Raw genomic sequence first — 12,041 nt, 5'->3', positions numbered from 1 at the left:
TGGCAAACATATGGCCTCACCCTTTCAGGCACCTGCTATAAGTGCTAGGAGACAATACCCTCCGTTGCTCTGAGCCTCACTAAAGGCATCAATGCAATGTTGGATTTCTCCTGTTGCATAAACCCCTTCATTCATTCCTTTATCCGTAGCTACTGTTTCTCCTCTCCATGTGTCATTTATTTTTATGCAAACTTTTTCACCATTTGAAGGGATGTGAGGTTCAGCCACTGTGCTGATCCAGAGTGCTTCTCCCTCAATCCACTCCTCTTTATACAGAGTAGGGTTACACAGATACAGAACTAGTAGGCTTTGTAGAGCATTGAGCAATGTAGCTGCATTCATGGTCAACCTGAATTTTGCCAGATGGAGTGAAGGCACAATGCAGCCCACAGGCCCTTAGGAATTCTGGCTTCCAAATTTAAAGGTATAGCTAGAGTTTCTTAGTTGGGATCATCTCTACTTCCTCCTGTGTTCAGTACCCACAGTTGCAGTCCTGGTCCCAGAATGATCACCACCAGTTAGGAAAAAAGAAAGTTGAGGTGATGTGGGAATAATTATATAGTCATACTAGCACCCTCCCCATCCCCTATCTCCCAAATCTTCCAGAGAAGCAGAGGAATCTAATGACTGGGGAGCCCTCCTTGGTTCCCCACACACTGAGTGTGACCACACACTCAGGAAGGTGTGTGCATCAGCCTTTCATGCCCTTATCTCCCCAATTTTAGGCAGTAAATGTTCAATTGTCCCTGCCAACTTTCTATCAAACCACTACTCTGAGAATGGTAAGCAACGTGATATGTCCATTTGTGTGAGATCTCTTTGCCCACTCTTGGACACTATGGGCTGTAAAGTGCATTCCTTGGTCTAAAGAAATGTAACTCAGTGGTCCAAATTGTACAGCATCTGCTCTGGTCCTTTTATTGTGTTGAGTGTTCGCATTATCACTGTGTATGCAAAGCCCAGTCCAAATTAAGTGTCTATTCCATCAGGACCGATTTATAGCTTCCCAGCACTACTGGCAATGTCCCAATATAGTCTGCTTGCCAGCTGTGCACAGAAGTCTTCTCCCTGGGAATCTGCCCCATAGCCGCCTGTCATTTCTGTCTTCCTCGCTGCAGACAGAGCAGTTCTGGTTGGCATTGTGTGTCTCTGGGTGTGCAAGAGGAATATGTTGGTGATCAGCCCATCTCTGTGTTGCTGCAGCTCCCCCCTTGGACCCAGCTGAACACCTCAGGTGAATGCACCAAGATAACCACTAACTGATTCCAATCACCTTCCAATCTGGGAAAGAAATTCTTCTAATGGGCATTGACATGTCCTATTTAATGCACCCCTTAAATTCCTATAGGGCTGTGTCCCGTATGGACCTCCACTTAATAATCCAATTTTTCATTACCCATCTGCCTGACTGAATGGCCAAGCCACTGGCCACTGCCCGTGAGCCAGACACTCTGACTTCGGGGTTCTCATTGTTGTTCAATTCCTCCATCAATGCAAGGAAAATAGATGTAATCCAGCTCCCCGTGCTGATTGGTTCCCATCTTCTTCAGTTATAGTTTTTCACCAGCTAGTCATAGTCCTCAGCCTTCCAAATAGGATGCTGCTTGTACGGTCAACTGTCATCCGTAAACCACATAGATTTTGTTGGTCAGTCAAGAAGTTATTCGTATGATACCACCGATGTGTTCATAGGATCTGGCAGCTCCTCCGCTGGTTCCAAAGTTGGCCCTGTAGAAATGAGGCTGCCCACTCCCGAATACAATGAGAACCTCCAGTCATTCCTCCAGGAGCATATTCCTGAGTAGACCATTTCCATTTTATTATGAAGCTCTTCATGGTACTGATTTCCTTATCAGAATGTTTCTGTGACATCACCCAAGATAGTATGCATAGTTCAGGTTTCAAGATTATTTTGGGTCCTTCAGTCACAGACAAAGTTTCAATTAATGCCCAATAATAGCAAGCCAGTAATTGTCTCTCATATGACATGTACCATACTGCTGCATCTGGAAATTTTCTGGCCCCAGATCCCAGCAGTCACCCCTGGGTAGTATTCATGGGCTATTGCTATAAGCTCTAGTCTGTGTTAAGTGTGAGTTTGCAGAGACTTCCAAGACCATATCTGAGTGTGAATCATGGGGGCCCAATAGGGATCGGGCTGTCACTTTCTGCTACTGTGAAGTCTCCCATTCAAACACGGCCTTCTTTCAGGTAGTTTTATGACGGTAGCGAGCAATGCTCCAGCGGGGAGTCCTCCACATCCCAGCAGCGCCACAGGCACTGGGCTCCTTCTTAGTTCCAGGGGCAGGCAATGGTCACTGCTGGTTTTTCATTGTCTGCAGAATGTCAAAGGTGGCTCCTGTCCACATTACTCCCAATAATTTTACTGTTTGGATGGGCTCTGGGATTTTTGCTGGGTCTCTCAACCAGCCTCTATTAGCCATGCATGTCACCATTTCATTTAAGTAGTCTTGGCTCATTCTTAATGTCTGACACTATCATGATATCATCAATGTAGTGTATTATCAAACCAAATGATGGCAGTAAGCTGGTGAATTCAAATAACCCTGTGGCAATGCAGTCACTGTAAACCGGGATCCTTCTCATCTGAAGGCAAACTGTGGTTGGCTCTTTTCTGAGACTGTGATCAAGAAAAAAGCATTCACAAGGTCTAGCACCGAGTACCAATATCTTTGGCTTGTATTTTTTGCAGTGTTGAAGCCCTACCAGGGACTGCCAGTGCTGTAGGTGATACTACTTTATTCAAGCCTCGATACTCTGCTGTTCATCTCTCTGAGCCATTTCTCTTTCCCATGGGACACAGGGCTAACCTACAGAGATGTCATTAATTAAAGTGGACAAAATCTCTTTTGTCCACTAGGCATCCAATAGTTGTGTCATATTAACAACCTGTGTGGGCACCAACAAATCTGTAGGCTTGCATTTAGCATGTCCAATTAATAATAGCCAAAGGGTACACTTACATGCCTTCATATGACAATACAAGATATAGGAAGTGTTCCCCAGTCAGACATAATATCCATCCTCATAATACATCCAGGTAAAGGAGACACAACTATCTCACATAGTCTGTTCAAAGAACCTAATTTTCATCCAAACTTTCAACTTAATCCCATCACTGTTGCGTCCCCCTATGCTCCCAAGCTAACTGTGGCCTCCTTTAGGACCTCACCAATAGGTTTTGAAGTTACACATTGGGATCCTGCATTAAGGAGTCCTGGAAAAAGTTTTGTCCTCCCCTTGGCCATTTTGGCCACACATGTGTGCATGGCCTGGGGTCCCCAAGCTAGGGATCAGGCCAAGACACCCTGGTACTTTTGTCAATCTTCATCCTTATTAATTTGCCTGACCATTGCCACCAGTGATACGATGTCATGTTTTTCATTGTTATCTTTGCCGGAATTCCAGCTTTTAAATTTCCTCCAAACCAGGGTTTGGAGGAAATAGAGGGGATTTGTTTAGAGCCCTTCAGTGTGGGGGCATCAGCAGGAGCTGCTATCAGCCCATTCAGTCTCCCATAGTGGAGCATTAAGATCAGTGTTTCGACCTCATCAGTGTCCTCCATATTCTTTCCATTTCCTAATAACTGTTTAAAGACTATCCTGCTGGGACTCATTCCTTGACTATCCTCCCTTTCCCCCATTCTTTAGTGAAAGAGCCTAATTTGCTTAGACTACAGGTAAGCTGAGAAAACAATTCTGATACGGTTCCTAGGACTGTTGCTTGCCTTTGCAATAGTGTGCTTATATGGGCTATCTGTGCAAAAGGGGCTCCCTTAGTCACAGGTTTGCTATGACCTGGGTAAGGGGTATATTACGTGGACGACCAAAAAATCTGATCATTGTAAAGCCAAACCAGCATGGATTCCAATGCCGCCTGGGAGCAGCCTCATCGGGGCAGCTCCATTCAGCATTTAAGGATCGGGACGGCCAATGCGCCTTCTCAGGGTCAACAAACTTTACAGTGGCTTTTATGTCTCGCAGGCTCACTGTCCCTTCTGGAGCAGCCTGCTGTGTGTTTGGATCATGGCCCGCCATGTCTGCTGGTTCAGTAGGAAGCAGTGGCTCCCGCGTCAACCAAACATGCTCTTGTACTCTGATGTATTCAAAACCGAGAAGACTGTTCCTCAGTTAATCACTCTCCCTATTTTAGTAAAAGTTCTTCAGCAAGCTGATGATATAGATGGACAAAGGAGACCGCTCCTTCACACCATGTCGCCTGGTTTAGTAGTTTCTTGGTTTTGCACACCCTCCACACCTCCTGCCCCTACTGTTTGGACTGTTTCTTGCTGTCCCGAAGTTGTAGAAGTGTTATCTGTTGTTTGAGCATAATTTGCCTCTTTGGTAGCGGCCACGAGGCTAGCATAGCTCTGACCAGCCAAATTTGAGTACGGCCGGCACCAGGATTTGCCACAAAGCTCCGCTTTACTTTCACTTTAGTTATCACAGGCAAAAACAGCCAAGGGTTTGTATATTAAACTTCTTTCCCATCACTTTGCATTTTTTCTCCTGTACCCAGTGAAGCCAGCTCTTTGGGACTTTGGTCTAGCATTTCTAAATTCCATTGGTAACCTTGACGTCCAGTAACTGATGGCAGTGTGGCTGCCGTCTCCTTTCCGTTCTGAGAGATGAGACGACTAAAGTGCAGAGAGGTTAGGTGGCTTGCCTAACGTCACACAGCAAAAGAATGACAGAGCCAGTGTTTGAAACTGGGCTTATCTGACGTCAAGGCCTTGCCCTTAACCTTTAGCAAAACTCCCTCCTGTAAACAGATTCTAAACCTTAGAAGCTAGAAGCCTCTCCTATTCCACTGGGCATTTCTTACATTATTCCATAGGGATTCCCTCTTTCCAACCATTCCTTTATTAATACTCCTTTTTTTTTGTGATGGGCAGTCCACTCAGTCTTGCTCAGCTTCAGATATGTGTTGGGAAACAGGAACATTGTCTGCGCTCTTTGGGCCTCTTCTGTTTCCACTCCAGGGCCTCTGTTGGGCAGGAAGTGGCAGTTCAAATAGATCTGTGATTCTTAAACTTGGATGCAAGTTGAAATTACTTTGGGAAACTTTAAAAAATGCTAATGCCCAGGGGTGCCTGGCTGGCTCAGTCGGTTGAGTGTCTGCCTTCAGCTCGGGTCAGGATCCCAGGGTCCTGGGATAGAGTTCCGTATTGGGCTCCTTGCTCCGCGGGGAGTCTGCTTCTCCCTCTGACTGCCACTCCCCCTGCTTGTGCTCTCAATCTCTCTCTTGCTTTCAGTCTCTCTCTCAAAAAAAGAAAAAGAAAGAAAGAAAGAAAGAAAGAAAGAAAGAAAGAAAGAAAAAAGAAAGAAAGAAAATTGCTAATGCCCAGTTCCACCCTAAAAGATCTGATTTAATTGGTTGATTTCTGTCTTAGTTTATTCAGGCTGCTAAACAGAATGCCATAGACTGGGTGACTTATAAAGAAGAGAAATTTATTTCTTATCATTCAGGAGGCTGAGAAGTCCAAGATCAAGGCACCAGCACATTCAGTGTGTGGTGGGAACCCACTTCCTGATTTATAGACAGCTGTGTTTTTGTTGTGTCCTCACAGGGTAGGACAGGGTGAAGCAGCTCTCTGGGATCTCTTTTAGTAAGGGCACTAATCCCATTGAAGAGGGCTTGACCCTCATGACCTAATCACCTCCCAAAGACCCCACTTCCAAATACCACCACACTGGGGGCAAGGCTTCAACATAGGAATTTTGGGGTCATACAAACATTCATTCTCTAGTAGCTGTTTGTGGGTTGCTCCCAAAAAGATGTGTTTACTTCCCAGAACCTGTGAATGTCACCTCATTTGGAAAAGGGTCTTTGCAGATGTAATTAAGCCAAGGATATTGAGAGGAAATCATCCTGGATTACCCCAGTTGGCCCTAAGTCCATTGGCAAGTGCTGTTAGAGAGACACCAGGGAAGAGACAAATTGAGAAGAGGAGGAGGCCGCGTGAAGATGGAGTGGAGATGGTAGCCAGGAGGACACAAGCCAGGGACACCTTGAGCCACCAGATGCTGGAAGAGACAAGGAAGAATTCTCCCCTGGAGGCTTCAGAGGAAGCGCAGCCCTGCTCATGCCTTGTTTTCAAACTTCCAGCCTCTAGAACTGTGAGAGAATAAAATTCTGTTGCGTAAGCCACCATGCTTGTGGTAATTGTTTTGGCAGTCACAGGGAACTAACACAGTTAGGGTGCGGCCTGGGCATTGCGTGTTTTTGAGAGTTCCCTGGGTGATTCTAACGTGCAGCCAGGGCTGGAAACCCATGGAATAGGGCATTTCGAGAGTGTCTCGTCTGGCAGTCTCCCTCAGCTCAGGGCTTAAATGCTTTCTGCAATATGATGATGTCTTCTTAATTACATTTGTGTTATCTTTTAGCGGAGTGAATATTTGATGCACTGTGGGGGCAGCCAGGGTATATAAAATCTATAGTAAGGAAATCAAAATCTTTATGTACAGGTATTTTGGTATCTGTATCTTAAGCACATACCCGGATGCCCAGGATTTTTGTCTCGAAGGCTGTTTGGGCTGTCTCTGCAATGTTGTTTGCTGCTGCTTTATTGGGTTTCTGAGTTATCCTGCCCCCTTCTTCTCCTGCCTTCCTGTCTTCCTCCTGCTGCTTGTCTCTGGGCAGTTCACTCAAGGCTCCTCAGCACCTCTGGAAACCTGGTCTGAGGAAGGAGAAGGGACCATGCCAGGGGCTCTGTCAGCAGGGCTGAGGAAATGTTGTGTGGGGCGAGGAGGAAATGGCCACTGAGAGGTTTCTGGGATTTTGCCCCTTCTCCATATCCCTGCACAAGGAGATACTGTTTCTGATGTCCACTCACTTTTCCACGTAAACCTTGAGAAAGAAGATGTTGGGGAATGATAGGGATACTTGTCTTCAGGTACAGAGACTTTGTTACTCTTTTAAGGGCGTGGGAAATAGTTGAACTGACAGTTTGAGAGCTTCCAAAGGGTTGGGATTCCACACAAGTTTAGTAGTTTCTGAAGCCTATGATTTCTCCACCATACCCTGCTTCTTCAAAAAAATATACGGTTATATAAAAATATATATACCGATACTGATGTGTGTGTGTATTAATACATTCCACAATGTGGATGACCCTTACAAACATGTCATGATCCCAGGGTCCTGCGATCGGGGCCCACGTCAGGTTCCCTGCTCAGCAGGGAGTCTGTTCTTCCCTCTCCCTCTGCCCCTCCCCTTCCCCCTCCCTCTCTCTCCCTCCCTCTCTCTCTCAAATAAATAAATCAAATCTAAGACAACAAAAACATTTAAATGTCCAGAAAAGACAAACCTGTGCATAGAAAGTAGATTAGTGGTTGCCTAGCGTTGGAGGTGAGGATGGGTATTAGCTGTGAGTGGGCATAGAAAGTAGATTAGCGGTTGCCTAGCGTTGGAGGCGAGGATGGGTATTAGCTGTGAGTGGGCAAGAGGGGTCTGTCTGGGGTGATGGGAATGTTCTAATGGATGAAAATGTGATCGTTGCTCAACCTGGCAAGTTTACTACAAACCATGGAGTTGTACACTTAAAATTATTTTGCAGTATGTAAAATAAACTTGTTCCATAAACTTGTTTAAATATACGTATGTAATATCAAATTTAATCCTGTTACTATCAGAGTGCATGTTAACTTTTGTAACCTGTAGTGTAACACACTTGTGGCAGGGCCTCATTTTCTCTGAAGGGGCTGGGCACCATGCACCTGTCTAATCCTGTGAAGTCAAGGTGGCAACACCTGCTAGAGTAATCCCAAGCCCAGGGAATTTTTCTCACTGGGTCTTCAGGTTAGCCTAGGGTCTTTCTCCTGCCAGGTAGTTTGGAAAAGTGACACTAGTTATTTCTCCTTTCAACATCATATCAGGATACGTACAACAGTTTAATAATAGTAATAATAATATAGAAGATTTTTCACAAGAGCATCATTAAAACCATATTACTGCCGTAGACTCTAAGTAGGGTCTTGGCTTTATTTTCTGTATCCATCAGGATGGACTGGTTGTGCTGCAATAACCAAAGTCACCCAGATTGCAGTGGCTTAAAAGAACAATAGTTTATTCCACACACTGCATGACTTTGAGGGTTGGTGGGGGGCTTTGTTCCATGTCATCCTAACTCAGGGACTCAGGGTGACAAAGTCTCCACCATCTGAGACATTGCCAATGTCATGGTATGAGGAAGAAAATATGGCGAAATACACATACAGGTTCTTAAATATTTCCACCCAGAAGTCACAGACATCTTTTCTACTCATGTTTTATTGGACAAAGCAAGTCACATGACATCACCTAACTTCAAAAAAGCAGAGGAGTGTACAGCTCCTTCCTGTTGGGAAATAGAGGGGAAGGGAAAGTGGGTGAGCAATGATAATGCTTGTCACACCCACTTCCACCAGAAGAGGCATCCCAGTGGTAAGGACTCACAAGCTACCCTCTGCTGGGCGAGAGTGACCATCTGTCCTCTTTTGCCTGAAGGGTTTCCTCAGGATGAGGCACTTTTAGTGCTAAAAGTGGGAGAGTTTCAAGCCAGTTGAGATGGATAGTCACCCTAGTTGAATTTTGCCTTGAGTTGCGCATCTTGGGTATGAAGGATGGAGGGATCTCTTTGCCCATGAATACTGCTTTCAAAAAATCTGAAAATTATAGCCCAGGCCCTAGAGTAACCCAGCAAACCCTTTTGAGCCCCCCCTTTTAAAGATTATTTGTTTATTTACTTGAGAGAGAGAGAGTGAGAGAGAGAGGGAAAGCACAGAGGGAGAGTGAGAGGGAGAAGCAGACTCCCCGCTGAGCAGGGATTCCCAACATGGGGCTTGATCCCAGGACTCTGAGAGCATGACCTGAGCTGAAGGCAGCTGCTTAACCAACTGAGCTACCCAGGTACCCCATCCTTTTGGGCCTTTTCATTAAAAATTGAGATTACTATATAGACTACTCTAAAAGTTCTCACTGGTCCCTGGCTCTAAGAGGGAATCTGAGGACTTGTCTCCCTGGCAGGGTTTGGAAACTTCCCTTGCTCATTCAAAAGCCATCACCAAGTTAGTCTATCCCATCCTGAGAGAGTTACCTACAACGGGATGAAGGTTGAGCCTCGGAGATGCTCACTTACACGGGGCCCTTAATGTGTTTGGGTGGTCGATGTGTTTCTATAAAATTTCCAAAGTAAGGTACGTTTGTATTCTTTTTCTGAAAGAGGGCTTCCCAAATTATATAACTTTTGAGGCCCCACAAAACCTGGATTGATTCCAGATTGCATCAGAACATGTCCATTATGCTCCTCATGCTTCACGTGGAAAAAGGGCATGACTTTCCTCAGGAAAACCTTCCCTATCTTCCTGTGCTGCCTTTTCCTCTACTGTGTATTTTCAGAGCACAATGTACCTCCTATTCATAATACCGGAGTTGCAATGGTAACATTGACTTGGGCAGTTATGTGATTAAAGTTTTTCTCCTCTAAGCGATTGCCCACTCCAGGAAGGCAGGGCCCATCTCTACTTTCACTTGTTACGTATCCCCAGCACCTACCAGCGTGCTTGGTACATAGTCAGAGCTCAACAAATGTTGCATAAAATAATGTCAGAACACGGTGTATACTGCATGCATAAAAATTTATTTTAGTTAGGTTTATTTCGAAGAATTCGTTGTATGTTTACAAATATCTGGGGACAACCTGAAGTTTTGTAAAACTGAGGCTGACTGACATTGTTCTAGGCTACCATCTAGATATTGTATCTAGATAATGCAGGTTAACATACATACAACTCTCATGTGGGCGCCATTTCTACCTGGGGAAATTAAACCTCAGTTGTCCACAAATCTGAAACTATCTAATTTTAATATTCCATTTAGCTCCCAGAATTCCTTGAAATAGCGATCGGAGAAAGCTCAGCAATAATATAATACCCAGCAAAATAATCCTTGTTATATAATGACACTCTAATTCAAGTTGTGTAGCCATCATACAGTTCTTTTCATTGTCGCTCCAACCCAGCGCTTCAATCATACAATCCTTTTCAGTATTAGCAGTAGTTAACGTTTATTGAGCACTCGCTTTGTGCAGGGTACTGAACTAGTTACTTTACACGCACTAGCTAAATCCTAACAATACGCTTATGATCCTACTATCCTCATTGTGCAAAGGACAAAACTGAGGCTCAGAGAGGACAAGTAACTTGTCCAAGGTCACAGTCACAGAGTGGTGAAGTTTAAGGAGGAGAAGACTCCTGGTTGTCCTAATATTTTTCATTCTTCCTTTCTTTCTTAGTAAAATCTCTCAATTTTAGGCAAATAAATGAATGCAAATAAAATTATTGCAGTTTAGACGGGATGGTGATAGCATTAATTATCATATATTTGCACAGCAGAGACTTCATAATAATAAAAACAAAATGTAATAATCTTTCCTCCACTACTTAGCTGAAAGCTTATTTCCTTGGGCAGGTTTTGTCAAAAGCATTTGACCTTGAGACCTTGCCCAATTAAAAACCCTGTTGAGAAGTTTTTCACTTGATGTAACATCAGTGACAAAGAAAGAACTGGAGTTAGTGGAATTCATAACAGATGATGAAGGAACCAGAGGGTGTGACCTACTGTTAAAAGAGAGAAAAGGAAACTATTGTGTCTTTCTAGAAACAAAATGGAAAAGACTCATTATTTAGAAACTCAAAATAAACATTGATTTTGAGAACCGAAGACCTGAATTCTGGTCTAATCATTATCCTGGTCCTTCCGCCAGCTGCCTGTTTACCTCCTAGAATTGGACACGGGACCTTGTAGAAAAACAAGAAGACCAAGATCAACTAATGGAATTGGCGGCCATCTTAGTTCTTCGAAAATAGCTCAGAAGAAACGTTTAACATTTTCTCAGTCACTTTCTGCAGATGACTGTAAACAATGAAACAATTTTAGTTTAGTTAGTTCTTCCATCTGGTTTCCTGTGGGTTTTTTTTATTGCTCATTAATATTCACACCACCACTGATATTAATTATTAACTTTTCCTGGCAGTAGTTTTACCATACCACAGGGAGAGAGAGAGGATTGCTGATTCTGGGACCCACAGAATCATGGTGGGTGACTCAGTCCACCAGAAAGTGTATTTGCGGAACGATACTGGAGTGATAAGGAACACCTTTTACTGGAATAACACATTACACTTTCAATTTACTTTCACATGCATTAACTCATTTGACTGTGGTTACCGGTTACAGTACCCGAAGCTTGAAGATTCGAGGTCTCGGCACTCGCAGACAGGTCACTTTGTGCCTCTCTTTTCCGACCTATAAAGTGGAGAACACACTACCTTCCTCACCTATTACAAAGTTGTTCTGTGGCTCAAATGAAAATATGCGTGGGAATGCTTTGCAAACTGTAAATATCTGTGTAAATAGAAGCCATCATACTAACATAATATGAAAGATGAGGGAACAGAGGCTGGACTTGCTAAAGGTGACTGGGCAGATAATGGCAGAGCTGGGCTCCACCGTTCCTCCAGAAAGAAACACGTAGGGAGTGGAGATCTGCCGTTCTTTAGGGCCACCCAGCAGCTGAACCTCCTTGCCTAGGGGTTGAAGAGTCCCTCCCCTTCAGAGGCACACCCCTTCTGTCATTATTTAAACTGAAAATGCCACTCCCTTTCCTGGCCTCCCCTAAGCTGGGGGGCAGGCTGTCACGTGGGCCCTAGCAACCTTCTGCATCTGCCTTATGCCTTGGCTTGGAAGCTGGAGAGATGAAGAAGGGGCTGGACCCACACGAGCTCCAATGGTGAATGAAGTCTGCTGCCCAGTAGTGGCTGTCCAGGCTCCTGTCCTCACTGAGCCCCTCTGTGGAATGATTTGGGTGTTGTTCCAGAGAGCAACTCTCTCTGGCCCTCCTGGAGAGTCTATGAACTAACAAGTTTCCAGGTGATGCTGAGGCTGCTGGCCCGTGGGTCCCACTTTGTGTAGGAAGGCCTGCTAAATTTGTTTTCAGATCAAGCTAACACCCTGACTTAGACTTACGGAGTCTGTCATCA

The sequence above is a fragment of the Ursus americanus genome, chromosome 20, assembly GCF_024610735.1.
Source record: "Ursus americanus isolate L20-20 chromosome 20, mUrsAme1.1.p, whole genome shotgun sequence".
Taxonomy (NCBI): Eukaryota; Metazoa; Chordata; class Mammalia; order Carnivora; family Ursidae; genus Ursus; species Ursus americanus.
The sequence above is the reverse complement of the archived record's forward strand: the minus strand, read 5'-3'. Positions refer to the sequence as shown.